A 16,043-nucleotide genomic window follows, 5' to 3' on the forward strand; every position below is an offset into this window, starting at 1 on the left:
CCAAACCAGCAGAAAATTGGAAACAGCATAGTTAAACTCAAAAACTCTATCAATCAACAGAACAAAATGTAAATATCTAAGCTACTTCATCCAATATCAGAATACACATTCTTATCAACCTCACATGAAACATTCACCAGGAGAGAGAAGATTCTGGATAATGAAACACATATTTAAACAGTTAAAATATGAGATATTATACAATAGCTCCTCTTAGACCACAATGAAATACAATTAGACATCAATGACAAGATGCTCACTGACGTGAGGTAAAAAATGCGTGCACAAATTTAAAGCAGTAAGACATGGCATGAGAACATAAATGAAGAAATTTTAAAAAAACATTTTAAAAGGTACCAAACAAAAATCATAAAGCCTAACTGAACTAAACTGAATATTTCACTAGAGGTGTGCAAGAACAGACTAGATTAAGCACAAGAAAAAATTAGCAAACTCAAAGACAGTTTATTGGAAATAAGTCAGAGAAATGAAAATTTAAAAATGAGTAAAGAAAGCTTAAAGGATGTGTGGGACACTGTAAAGTGGACTAATATATACAATATGGAGTCCCAGAAGGAGAAAGGACCAGAAATTTTATTCAAACAAATAATGGTTGATAACTTCCCAAATCTGGGGAAGAAAATGGACATACAAATCCAGGAAGCCAGAAGATTGAAATAAAAAGAATACAGTGAAATTTATACCCAGATATATAATCAAATTGCCCAAAATTAAAGACATAAAAAGAGTTTTGAAAGAAGCAAGAGAAAAGTGGCTTATCATATACCTCTATAAGTTTATAAGAAGGATTTTCTGCAGAAACCTTATAGTCCAGAAGAGAGTGGGATGATATAAAAAGTGAAAAAAACAACCCTGCATATCAAGAATACTGTACTTGGCAGAACTATCCCTCAAAAATGAAGGAAGAGAATTTCCCTGACCAAAAAAAAGTTAAGTGTGCTCACCACAACTAAACCTGCCTTACAAGATATACTAAAGTAACTTCCCAATCAAAAGATATAGGATGGCTGAACAGATTTTTTAAAAACAAGATTTAACTGTATACTGTCTACAAGAGATTTACTTTGGATTTAAGAAGACACATAGGCTGAAAATAAAGGAATGAGAAAAGATATTACATGCAAATAAAAACCAAAAGAGAATGAGGGTGGCTATATTAACATCTGAAAAAATATATTGCAAGTCCAAAACGTTAACAATAGACAAAGAAGAACATTAAATAATAAAAAATGGATCAGTTCACCAGAAATAGTTGACAATTATAAATAAATATGCACCAAGCATCAGAGAACATAAATATATAAAGCAAACATTGATGGAACTGACAAGAGAAATAGCAATACAATAATAGGAGGAGATTTCAATACTCCATTTCAAAAATGGAAAAAAAAATCCAGACAGATGATCCATATGGAAACAGAAGACTTGAATAACACTATAAAACAAGGGGACCTAACAGACACATAAATAATATCACACAGAACAGTAGCAGAATGCACATTCTTCTCAAGTTCACATGAATCTTTCCCCAAAGACAATGTGAACATGTCCTAAAATAATCCAATGGAAAATTAAGGACAGAAAGATTATTTTGCATGGCTCATTCAATAAAAGGGAATTGAAACCTAAACTCACATTTTCTTGGGACATCAACAACAAAGGCACTCATACCAAAAGCTATGAGTTATGGTAAAAGTGGTGCTGATAGAAAATTTACTAATATATTCATTTCTCAAATATCCATTGAGCACCTACCATGTGCCAGGCATTATTCTTGGTGTTAATATAGATATATTTAGATGAATATTATTCAGGTAGAAAGTATCAACAATAAAATGCACAGATTTTAAATGTTCAGGTAAATGAGTTTTGATAGTTATATACATTCATGTAACCACCACTACAATCATAATATACAACATTTCCATTATGGCAAAATGTTCCATCATGCTCCTTCTCAGTCACTCTGTCATATTCTTGGACAAACAACTGTGGTTCTGATTTCTAACATTATAGATGAGTTTTACACGTTCTTTGACTTCACGTGTGTGTTATCAGATAATATGCATTTTTATTATCATTATACTTTTAAGTTCTGGGGTACATGTGCAGAATGTGCACATCTGTCACATGGGTATAACACGTGCTATGGTGTTTTGCTGCACCCATCAACCCGTCACCTACATTAGGTATTTCTCCTAATGCTATCCCTCCCCTAGCCCCCCACCCCCGACAGGCCCTGGTGTGTGGTGTAATATGCAGTCATAAAAAGGATGAGTTCGTGTCCTATGCAGGGACATGGATGAAGCTGAAAACCATCATTCTCAGCAAACTATCACAAGAATAGAAAACCAAACACAGTATGTTCTCACTCATAAGTGGGAATTGAACAAGAACACATGGGCACAGGGAGGGGAATATGTACTTTTTGAGTCAGTTTTCTTTTCCAAACAATGTCTCTGAAATTCACCGATGTTGTTGTATATATCCGTTGCATTTTTTAAGTTTAAATGCTATTTATTTCTTTTTTAAAGAATTTCTTTAAAAAAAAAATTGGAGTCAGGGACTACGTGCGCAGGTTTGTTACATTGCTTGACGCTGAAGTTTGTGGTGGATGGTCCTCTCACCCAAGTATTGAGCATAGTACCCAATAGGTAGTTATTCAGCCCATGTCCATTCTCTTGCTTCCCCCTCTAGTAGTCTTTTTCCCTCTAGTAGCTATTGTTTCCATCTTCATGTCCATGACTATTCAATGTTTAGCTCCCACTTACAAGCGAGAATATGCAATATTTGGTTTTCTGTTACCACAATAATTTTCTTAGGATAATGGCTTCCAGCTGCATCTATGTGGCTGCAAAGGACGTAATTTTATTCTTTTATATGGCTGTATAGTATTCCATGGTATACATATACCGTATTTTATTTATCCAATTCACCTCTGATGTGCACTTAGGTTGATTCCTTGACTTTGTTATTGTGAACAGTGCTGCAACGAACCTACGAATGCACATGTCTTTTTGGCCAAATAATTTATTTTCCTTTGGGTATACCCTAGCAATGGAATTGCTGGGTCAAAATGTACTTTTATGTTCTTTGACAGATCTCTAAACTGTTTTTCACAATGGCTGAACTAATTTACATTCTCACCAACAGTGTATAAGCATTCCCTTTCCTCCACAGCCTCACCAGCATCTGTTAAATTTTGACTTTTTAACAAACGCCATTCTGACAGGTGTGAAATCATGTCTCATTCTCATTTTGATTTGCATTTCTCTGAGTATTAGTGATATGGAGCATTTTTTTCATATTTTGGATGCTTACACATCTTCTTTTGAGAAGCGTCTGTTCATGTCCTTTGTCGATATTTAAATTGAATTGCTTGCTTTATGCTTGTTGATTTGTTTAATCAATTACACCAAAATAAAAAATTAACGAGTGGACCTAATCAAATTAAAGAGCTACTGCACAGCAACAGAAATTATTAAGAGAGAAAACAACTTATAGAAAGTGAGAAAATATTTGCAAACAATGCATCGAACAAAGACCTAATATCCAGAATTTACAAGATATTTAATTCAACAAGTTCTGTGTTTTTAATTGCTGAGAGTAAAGCATTTATGATTGCATTGTGTGGATATACTATAGTATGTTTATCCATTCACCTGCTAATATACATTTGAATTGTTTCCAGTTGGGGATGATTATCAATAAAACTGCTAGGAACATTTGTATACAGGTATTTGAGTGGATAGTATGCTTCTATATCTCTTGGGTAAATGCCTAGAAGTGAAATTATTGGATTGTATGGTAAGTTAATATATAACTTCATATGAAACTGCCAAATTGTTTTACTAAGTAAATGTAATGCATCTTCTTTGTTGGAAATTTGGAAAACATAAGAATACACACACACACACACACACACACACACACACACACACACACACACACATATATATATGAAAAGGAGAAAAGAAAATCTTTCTGTGACCATATCCAGAGATAATAACTGTACCCATATCCAGAGATAACTATTAGTATTTTGGTGAATTTCCATTCATTCATTCTCAGTCTCTCCTTTTATCTCTCCTTCCTCTCCCTCCTCCTCTTGCTTTATCCTTCTCATTTCCTCTCTCTTGCTCTCTCTCCTTACATGCACACACACATGTATATATATATAAACATATATGTTTATGTATACACATATATACATGTATACACATATCAACTCTACATTTAGATCATAATCATAGAAACATATAACAAAAATTTGATCATACTGTACATATGGGTTTAATATTCCATATTTGTTGAATTTATTATGAATTTCCCCCATGTTTTACATTTACCTTTAAAAGTATGAAACTTCAGCTCTTCCCCCTTTATCAAGTGCAAATTTTGTTTAATATTACATCATTATACAACCCCCTTACATTGAATTTTTAACAAGTTTTATTATTTGCCTAATATGTATATATTTCCTATTAGCTTCATGAGGGTTGCCTTGTCACTGTTTTCCCAGTACCTAAGGACTAGCAAGTATTAAGTTTGCCATTAATAATTATACAATAAGTTCGACATTTCTATTTAAAGAAACATCACCTCAAGTATATTTTATTTTAAAAAAGTTAAGGGAACTGGCCAGGCATGCTGGCTCATGCCTGTAACCCCAGCACTCTGGGAGGCCAAGACGGGTGGATCACCTGAGGTCAGGAGTTTGAGACAAGCCTGACCAATATGGTGAAATCCCGTCTCTACTAACAAAAAAGAAAAGAAAAAGAAAAAGAAAAGAAAGAAATTAGCAAGGCATGGTGGTGGGCGCCTGTAGTCCCAGCTATTCGGGAGGCTGAGACAGGAGAATTGCTTGAACCCGGGAGGTGGAGATTGCAGTGAGCCAAGATCGTGTCACTGCACTCCAGCCTGGGTGACAGAGTGAGACTCTGTCTCAAAAAAAAAAAAAAAAAAAAAAAAAAAAATGAGGGAACCATGTAATGTGGTGTATTACATTTATGAATTTGTGTATGCTGAACCATCTTTGGATTCCAGGGATATATATCATTTGTTAGTGGTGAATGATCCTTTTAATGTGTCATTGAATTTGCTTTGCTAGTATGATGTTTAGGACTTTTGAATCTATATTCATCAGGGATAATGACCCTGTAATTTTCTTTTTTGTAGTGTTCTTGTTTGGCTTTGGTATCAGGATAATGCTGTCCTCATGAGATGAGTTTGGAAGTGTTACTGCCTCTATAGTTTTTCAAAAGAGTTTGATAGGGTTGGCATAATTTTTTTTTCTTTTGAACTTTAAATTCAGGTTCAAGGGGTACCCCTTGTGCAGGTTTGTTACATTGGTAAATTGCATATTGTGGAGGTTTGATATACAGATAAATTTGTACCCAGGTGAACAGCATAATACCTGATAGGTAGTTCAATCCTCACCCTCCTTCCAACCTCCACCCTCAACTAGGCCTCAGTGTCTGTTGTTTCCTTCTTTGAGTCCATGTGTGCTCAATGTTTAGCCCTCACTTATAAGTAAAAACACGTTGTATTTAGCTTTCTGTTCCTGCATTAATTCTTTTAGGATAATGGCCTCCAGCATTTCATGTCTTTGCTATTGTTTTTTAAATGCTTGGTAGAATTCAAAAGTAAAGCCATCAGCTCCTGAGCTTTTCTTTGATGGGAGATTAGTTCATTTTTAATTCAGTGTCCTTTCTCATTTAGAATCTGTTCACATTTTCCATTTTTGAAAGATTCAGTCTTGGTAGGTGGTATGTTTCTAGGAATTCATCCATTTCTTCTAGGTTATGCAATTTGCTGCGTACAATTGTTTTTGGAAGCCTATCATCCTTCTTATTCCTGTAGTATCAGTTATAATTTACCACTTTTTGTTTCTAATTTTATTTATTTTAATTTTCTCTTTTTCTTTCTTAGTCTAGCTAAAGAAGGTTTTTCTATTTTGTTTATGTTTAAATAGAAAGCTAAGGTTTTTCTATTTTGTTTATCTTTAAAAACCAACTCTTAATTTTTTGAACTTTTCTATTTTTTTTCTAGTCTTCATTTTATTTTTTCTGCTCTGATTCTTTGTTATTTTATTTCTTATACTAACTTTGAGTTTAGTTTGTTCTAATATTTTATGCTTCTTTAACCATTATAGCTAGGTTTTTATTTGAGATATTTCTGTTTTCTTCATGTAGGTGTTTATTACTATAAACTTCCCTCTTATAACTGGTTTTGCTGCATCCCATAAGTTTTGATATATTGTATTTCCATCACTTCATGTCAATATATGTTTATTTTTTTAATTTCATCTTTGATCCATTGGTTGTTCAGGAGTGTGTTGTTTAATTGCCACATCTTTTTAGATTTTTAAAAATTCCTCTTATTATTGATTTCTAGTTTCATGCCATTGTGGTCAGAAAAGATACTTGATATAATTTCAGTCTTCTTAAGTTTATTAAAGCTTGTCTTTTGCCTAATATTTGATTTATATTGGAGAAAGTTTCAGGTAAGCTTGAGAATGTGTATTCTATGGCTATTGAATGGAATGTTCTGTGTATGTCTGTTAGGACCATTTGGACTACAGTGTAGTTCAAACCCAATAGTTTTTTATTGATTCTTTTTCTGGATTATCTATACATTGTTGAAAATTAGGCATTGAAGGTGATTATTTTTGTATTGTTGTCTGTCTCTCCCTTCAGATCAATAAATTTTTTAATATATATTTAGGTGCTGTGATGTTGGGTGTATACATATTTACAATTTTATTTCCTGTTGATGAATTGATCATTTTATCATTATAACTTTTGCCTTTTTGTACAGTTTTTGACATAAATTCTATTTTATCTGATGTAAGTATAGCTATTTCTGCTCCCTTTTTGTTTCTATTTGAATAGAATATCTTTTTTTTCTATGCTTTCACATGTATGTCTCTAAATCTGGTGTGAGTCTCTTGTAGGCAGTATATAGACAGGTCACCTTGTTAATCCATTTAGCCACTCTGCATTTTTATCGGATAATGTAATCTATGTGAATTCAATGTAAGTTTTGTTAGATAAGGACTAATTATTGCTTTTTTGATAATTGTGTTTGGCTGTTTTGTTGACATTTTATTCCTTCTTTTTCTCTTTCTGCTTCCGTATTTCTGTAATAGTGTGTTTTAATTTCATTTTTGTTATCCTTTTTGCATCTACCATAGGTTTTTGCTTTACGGTTACTGTGAAGTTTACATATACAATATTATAACAGTCATTGAAGCTGATAACATTTTAATTCCAGTGGCATATAAACATTCTAGACTCTTACTTTTCCTAATTTTATGCTTTTGATGGTACAACGCATATATTTTTATATTGCATATTTATTAACAAATTATGGTAGCTATAGTTATTTAATTTGTTTTGTCTTTTAACTTTACACTAGACATGTAAGTGATTTACATACCACCATTAAAGTATTAGAATATTCTAGTTTTGACTATTTAACTGTATTTGAATATTTATTCACTTTCACCAGTGACTTTTATACTTTTATAAGATTTCATGTTACCAATTAGCATCCTTTCATTACGGCTTGGAAAATTTCCTTTAGCATTTCTTGTAAGGCAGGTCTAGTAATGATGAACTGTATCAGCTCTTGTTTGTCTGGAAGTCTTTTTCTCTCCTTCATTTCTGAACAATAGCTTTGCTGAGAAAGTAATCTTGTTTAGCAGTTTTTTGTTTCAGCATGTTTTTCCTATCTCCTGACCTGCAAAGTTTCTGCCGAGAAGTCCAGATAGTCTTATAGTCATTTCCTTGTACGTGAAGAACCACTTTTCTCTTATTTTTTTCAATACTCTTTGAAGACTGTATTTTTTCTTTTTTTAAAGTTTGGTTATAATATATTGTGGTGTACTTTCATTTGGTTTGAATCTTATTGCATTCCTTTGAGCTTGATGTACATACATGTTTGTATCTTCTTCCAGATTTGGGGAGTTTTCAGCCAATATTCTTTAAATCTTTGCCTTTATTTATCTATTCTCCTTCTGGAACCCCTATAATGCAAAGTTAGCTCTTTTGATGGTGCCCCATAAAACCCCTAGGCCTTCTTTATTTTTATTTTTTTCTTTTTTATTCTTTGCCTAGATATTTTACAACTACATATGTTAAGAGTTCATAGATTCTTCCCTCTCCTTAGTCAATTCTGCTATTGATGCTTTTTTGCATTTTTCATTTCTTATATTGTATTCTTCAACTACAGAATTTCACTCTTTTTAAAATTATTTCTAGATACTGAACTTCTCAATTTTTGTGTGCATTATGTTTCTGATTTTGTTCATTTGTACATCTGTGTTTTTGTTTCTGTTTTTGTTTTTTGGAACTTGCTGCACTTCCTTAAAGCAATTATTCTGAATTCTTTGTCAGACAGTTCATAGATCTCCTTGTCCCTGTGGTCAGTTACTGGAAAATAATTGTGTTCCTGTGGTGGTGTCATGTTTCCTTGATTTTCATGTTTTGTGTTGCCTTGATTGATATCTGTGCTTTTGATTCATCCGTTACTTCTTCTTGACTTCGTGGACTGACTTCAGTGGGAAAGATCTTCCCCTATAGGTGGGTGCAAGGGAACTGGTTGGATGAGGTGTGGTGGCCATGGCTCTGGTGAAACCACAATAGCATAATCACCAAGGAGCTCTGTTATCTGAGACTGGCATCAAAGAAGATTGTGGAGTCCTCAGCAGCCAAGCCTATGGGTGTCTGCAGCAGCAACAAGGGCTGACAACGTCTTCAATGGTAATGGTTTCTGAGATTCTCCTAATAACATTTTCTCCCACAGGGAATGTTGTGACTGAGGGGATCCCTTTTGCCCCCAAATCTGGCTTGCAGGTGTACTTCAGTGATGATGGCACCAGTGTCTGATGTGCAATGCCTGTGGAATAGCAACAGAGCTAAGGTATGAAGTGTGGGCATACATAGAAGGATGTGGCTTTGGAGTCTGAGGAAGCAGTGACACCCCATTTCCATGTTTTTAACAGTATGTGATGCATGGGTGCTTGCATTGTGGACATGGAGCCAGGGTCTGGAGTACAAGTTGGTGCAGAGCTACTGCTGCTCTGGGAACCAGAGTAAGAAGATACCTGCTGTAGTAGTGCCTCTGATGTCTGTGGTGCAAGTAGTTACAGAGTGGTTTCAGAGCCAGTGTCTAAAATGTAGGAACTTATACATCAATAATGGGGTCAGGGACACATGCTAAGTCACTCTGCAGCTGGCATAGCTGTCCAAGGCACATGTGCTCACAGAGCAGCAGCAGAGACAGGGACTATAGCATGGGAGAACACAGAATAACCATGACTCTAAGGCCTGGGACAATGCTATTTCACGATGGCACTAGCATCAGTTTCTGAGCCATAGGAATGTGTGGTGTACTTATGGACTTGGATTCTGGAGTGCACACACATAAAGCAGCTGCGGTCCCATGGTCTGGGTAATGCATGTTGTTGGGACATGCATTAGGGTGTGCACCATTCATTGGTGGTAGCCTTGGTTCTGGGGTAGCACAATAATGTCTCCTGCTTAGGGGGCATAATACTGTGTCTACTTCTCTGTGGGTTCCATAGTGGTAATGGCTGCTGGTTACCTCAGCAGAGAAAGCTGCTCTTGGCACATGCCACATAATTGATACTGATAGTCCCCATATTGGCCATCTCCATATTTCTCACATATGCTGATCTCCCCAGTGATCCTTTCTGTGAAGTACTCTCTATTTTATTGATCCATTGTGTTGTTGCTGATCCTTAATTGAATCCTTCATCCCTCCCAAGGCTATTATTTTTTGGTGGATAACTGTCTAATTGCTCTTCTTTGTGTGAGAATGAAGGCTTCTATCTTATGCTGCACCATATCATTGATATTGCTAGCTATACATTTTTAAATAAAGTGTCTAAGCCTCCTCTGAATCAGTTTAAGTAGCTACTCTCTCAATTTATTCCCTCTGCAGCTGTATTCTTATTCTTTCTTATTATTCTTTTTCTAGAGAAATCATGGCATTAAAAAAGTACAGAATGAAAAAATAGCATACAAAGGCATGGATTTCCATGTACACAGAAGAGTTATAGAATGATGCAGGAAATATATACCTAGAATTTTACCCTCTGATTCTGAGGCAGAGTATTACAACTTCAGCATTATGATCATTTTCAACTAGGTAATTCTTTGTTGGGGTGAAATTTTCTGTTCATTTTAGGATATTTAGCAGCATTCCTGGCCTACACTCACTACATGCCTGTAGCACCCTCCCACAAAACATAGAAATAAAATAATGACAATTTGCCAAATGTTTCCTGTGAGGAAAATAAAAATTGTCCTCAGCTGAGAACAATTGTTCTGATGTAATACCACTCTCAGACAACAGTGCAATAAAAATAGAGATCAATACCAAGAATATCTCTCAAAACTATACAATTACATGGAAATGACATAATCAGTGACTGAATGACTTTTGGGTAATCAATGAAATTAAGGGGAAAAAAAATCAAGATATTGTTAAAACTAATGAAACAAAACAAACAATATGTCTGAATTTCTGGGACACTGCTAAAGCAGTAATAGGAAAGTTTATAGTTCTAAATCCCTGCATCAAAAAGTTAGAAAGATCTAAAATTAACAACCTAACATTAGACCTAGCGGAATTAGAAAAACAAGAGAATATCAACCATAAAGCTACCAGATGGAAATAAATAACCATAATCAGAGCCAAACTGAATGAAATTGAGACATCAAAAACTGCAAAAGATCAATGAAACCAAAAGTTTACTATTGTAAAGAATAAATAAGATGGATAGACCACTAGCTAGACTAATAACGAAAAAGAGAGAAGATTCAAATAAAAGCAATCGGAAAAGGCAAAGGAGTCATTACCACCAACCCTACAGAAACACAAAATACCCTGAACGACAATTATGAACACCTCCATCAAGATAAAATAGGAAATCTAGAAGAAATGGATAAATTCCTGGAAACATACAAACTCCTAAGATTGAATCAGAAAGAAAAGGAAACCCCCAAACGGCCAATGGGTTCCAAAATTGAGTGAGTGATAAAAACCTATCAACCAGAAAAAAGCCGAGGACCAGACAGATTCACAGCCCAATTCTACCAGACGTATAACAAAGAGCTGGTACCAATCCTTCTGAAACTATTCCAAAAGATTAAGGAGAAGGGACTCCTCCCTTACTCATTCTACAAAGCCAGCATCATTCTGATAACAAAACCTGGCAGAAACACAGTGAGAAAGGAAAACATCAAGTCAATATCTCTGATGAACATAAAGGCAAAAATTTGTAACAAAATACTAGTAGAACCAAATTTAAACAGAACTAAAAACAAAATACACATGATTCTCTCAATAGATGCACAAAAAGCTTTTGATAAAATTCCATATCCATTCATGTTAAAAACCCTCAACCAACTATGTATTCAAGGAACATACCTCAAAATAATAGGAGACTTCTATAGCAAACCCACAGTCAATGTCACACTGAACAGGCTGGAAATATTCTCTTTAAGAGTTGGAACAAGACGATGATGACCACTCTCACTGCAAGAGAAAAAATAAAAGGCATCAACTTCGGAAGAGGGGAAGTCAAATTATTTCCCTTTTTAGACATATGATTCTATATCTAGGAAACTCAATAGTGTCTATCCAAAGGCTCCTAGAAATTATAAACAACTTCAGCAATGCTTCTGGATACAAAATCAACATACAAAAATCACTAGCATTTCCATAAGCCAATAACATCCAAGCTGATATCCAAATCAAGAACATTATCCAGGCCAGATGTGGTGGCTCATACCTGTAATCCCAGCAGTTTGGGAGCCCAAGGCAGGCAGATCACCTGAGGCAGGAGTTCAAGATCAGCCTGGCCAATATGGTGAAACTCTGTTTCTACTAAAAATATAAAAATTTAGCCAGGCATGGTGACAGGCTCCTGTAATCCCAGTTACTTGGGAGGCTGAGGCAGGAGAATCGCTAGAACCTGGGAGGCAGAGGCTGCAGTTAGCTGAGATTGCACCATTGCACTCCAGCCTGGGCAACAAGAGCAAAACTCCATTTCCAAAAAAAAAAAAAAAAAAAAAAAAAGAATGTTATCCAATTCATAATAGCCAAAAAAAGAATAAAATATCTAGGGATACAGCTAACCAGGGAGATGAAAGATCTCTACAACAAAAATTACAAAATACTGCTGAAAGAATTCAGAGGTTACACAAATAAATAGAAAAACATTTTGTGTTCATGAATAAAAAGAATTAATATCATTAAAATGGCCATACAGCCCAAAGCAATTGGCTACAATGCTATTTTTATCAAAATGCCAATGAGATATTTTCATGGAATAAGAAAAACTATTGTAAAATTCATATGGAACAACAACAAAAAAAACCTAAATAGTCAAAACAATCCTCAGCAAAACAAACAAACAAACAAAACCCAGAGACATCACACTACCCAATATCAAACTGTACTTCAAGGTTATAGTAATCAAAACAGTATGGTATTACTACAAAAACAGACATTTAGAGACCAATGGAACAAAATAGAGAGCCCAAAAGCAAAGCCACACACCTACAACCACCTGATCTTAGACAAAGGTGACAACAACAAGCAATGGGGAAGGGCCTCTCTAATAAATAGTACTGAAATAAATGGCTGCCAAAATGCCAAAGCTTGAAACCAGGATCCTTCCTTTCATTATATCTAAAAATCACATCAATATTAATGAAAGACTTAAATGTAAAATTTAAAACTACAGAAACCCTAGCAGAAAATCTAGGAAATACCATTCTGGATATAGGCCCTGGCAAAAATTGTATGACAAAGACTTGAAAAACAATTGCAACAAAAGCAAAATTTGACAAGTGGGACCTAATTAAACTATAGAGCTTCTGCACAGTAAAAGAATCTATCAACAGAGCAGAGAGACAGCCTACTAAATGGAAGAAAATATTTACAAACTTTACATCTTATTAAAGTCTACTATCCAGAATCCCTGAGGAACTTAAACCAATCAACACGCAAAAAAAATACCACATTACAAAATGGGCAAAGGACATCAACAGACATTTTTGAAAAGAAGATGTATATGTGGACAAGAAGCATAGGGAAAAAATGCTCAAGATTACTAATCATTAGAGAAGTGAAAATCAAAACCACAATTAGATATTATCTAACACCAGTCAGATTTGTGATTATTAAAATGTGATAAAATAACAGATGATGGCAACATTGCAGAGAAATGGGAATGCTTATACACTGCTGGTAGGAATGTAAATTCATTCGACCATTGTGGAAAGCAGCCTGATGATTTCTAAAATAACTTAAAACTGAAGTACCATATGACCCAGCAATCCCATTATTGGGTATTTATCCAAAAGAATATAAATCTTTCTACCATTAGGACACATGCATGCGTATGTTCATCACAGAATTATTCACAAAGGCAAAATCATGGAACCAACATAAGTGACCATCAACAGGAGATTGAAAAAAAAAAAGTGATACATATACACCATGGAATACTATGCAGCCATAGAAAAGAACAGATCATATCCTTTGCAGCATCATGGATGGTCCTAGTGGTCAAGATCCTAAGCAAACTAATTCAGGAACAGAAAATCAAATACTACATCTTCTCACTTATAAGTGGAAGCTAAACATTGAGTACACATGTACACAAAGTAGGGAGAATCAGATACTGTGGCCTTCTTGAAGGTGGAGGGTCGGAGAAGGGAGAAGATTGAAAAACCTGTTGAGTAGTATGCTTATTACCAGTAGTATGCTTATTGCTAGTATAGTACCTATCAAATACTATGCTTATTAGTAAATACTATACTAGCAATAAGCATACTACTGGTAATAAGCATATGAGAAGCATACTACTAGCAATATACATATGATGAAATAATGTGTATACCAAATCCTTGTGACAGGCAATTCATCTATATAACCATCCTTTATATGTACCCCTGAACCTAACATAAAATTTTAAAAAATGTTTTAGCTAAATAGTGAATCTCATGTTATTATATTTATAAGCAAGAAAAAAATTATCTTCTCATTAACTAAGAAGCCTTTAAAAGAAAGTACAGTCAATTCTTACTGGATTCTGCAAATGATTCTAAATAATTACATCTAAGGAAACAGAAATGTACATTTTAAATTCATATACATATTCATTCTTACTAATATTATCTGTTCATATCCTTTATATGTTCAGAACACAGTAGCTGGCCACTGCTTTCGATTGTAAATTCAAAATTAAGTATAAAAATACCATTTGAGTCAAAGCTTATAGGTTGAGAAAGGAGTGGTATAATTACATATAGTTATTATATACAAATTAATGTATATTTAGTTAACAATTTACTATACAGAATACATTTCGTTTCTCCTTTATTTATGTACAGTTATGCATCACTTAACAGGGATGAATTTTGAGAAATGTGCCCTTAAGCAATTTTGTGGTGTAAACATCATAGAATGTATTTATACAAACCTGGATGGTGTAGCCTACTACACACCTAGGCCAGGTGGTACAACCTATTGCTCCCAGGATGCAAACCTGTATGGCATGTTGCATTATTGAATACTATAGGCAATTGTAACACAATGGTCAGCATTTGTGTATCTAAACATATGAAAACCTAAAAAAGTTACAGTAGAAATATGACATAAAAGATAAAAAACAGTATACCTGTATATGGTGCTTACCATCAACGAAACTTGCAGGATTGGAAGTTGCTCTGGGTGACTCAGTGAGTTAGTGGATGAAATTGAAGGCCTAGTACATTACTGTGCACTACTGTAGACTTTATAAACACTATACACTTAAGTTACAGTAAACATAAAAAAAAATTCTTCAATAATAAGTTAACCTTAGCTTAATTTAACTATTTTTTACTTTATAAAATTTTATTTTTTTAATTATTGGATATTGTCATAGCACTTAGCTTAAAAAACACACACATTTTATAGATGTACAAAAACATTTTTCTTTATATCCTTATTCTATAAGCTTTTTTTTTTTTTTACTAGTTTTAAACTTTTATCTTTCTACTTTTACACCTTTTTGCTAAGAATTAAGATACAACCACAACCATTAGCTTAGGCCTACAGAGGGTCAGGATCATCAATATCACCAACTTTCATCTCCACATCATTTTCCACTGGAAGGTCTTCACGGACAATAGGACACATGGAGCTGTTATCTCCAATGATAACAATGCCTTCTGGAATACTTCATGAAGAACCTGCCTGAGGGAGTCTCAGAGTTAACTTCATTTTTCTAATATAAGTAGAAGAAGTATACTCCAAAATAATGATAAAAGGTATATTAGAGTAAGTACTAAGCAATAGGAATATTTTCACTTCATTATAATCTTATGATACCATCATCTTATATGTCGTCAATGACCAAAATGTTGCTATGCAGTGCATGACTGTATTTCTTTATCCACTTATTAGTATAAATCTATGAGTTGTTTTTTTTTTTTTTAATTTAGTGAGTTGTAATATCACATTGTACTGGATTTTTGACTAATGATACAAATTATATTTTTTCTGTGCTCATTGAAAATTTGGATATCTTCTTTTATGGAGTGCCTTTTCAATCTTGTGCCATTTTTGTATTCGTGGTTTGTCTTTTTACTTTTTTACATGTTGAGGTTTTTTCAATATATTTTGCATGTGATTCCTTTCATTCATTTATATAAATGAGAAATAAAAATAGTACTATGTTGATTCAGAAAAAGTAGATTTATTCTAGTTAGGAGAACATTTAGAAAACTAAACTCAAAATAAAAAAGCACCAATTAAGAGGATTACTTGGTGTCACTCTTTTTCCAGCAGGAAAAGCGGATTATTTAAGAACTTTCTGTCTTGGATCTTTTCAACCTTCTCTTCCTAATATCAATCTCTTCATTCCTAGTGGCCAATCCTAGGTCTCATTATCTTTCCTCCCCCCAGTATTTCAAAAACATGTAGTGAAAAGATTT

The sequence above is a fragment of the Rhinopithecus roxellana genome, chromosome 7, assembly GCF_007565055.1.
Source record: "Rhinopithecus roxellana isolate Shanxi Qingling chromosome 7, ASM756505v1, whole genome shotgun sequence".
NCBI lineage: Eukaryota > Metazoa > Chordata > Mammalia > Primates > Cercopithecidae > Rhinopithecus > Rhinopithecus roxellana.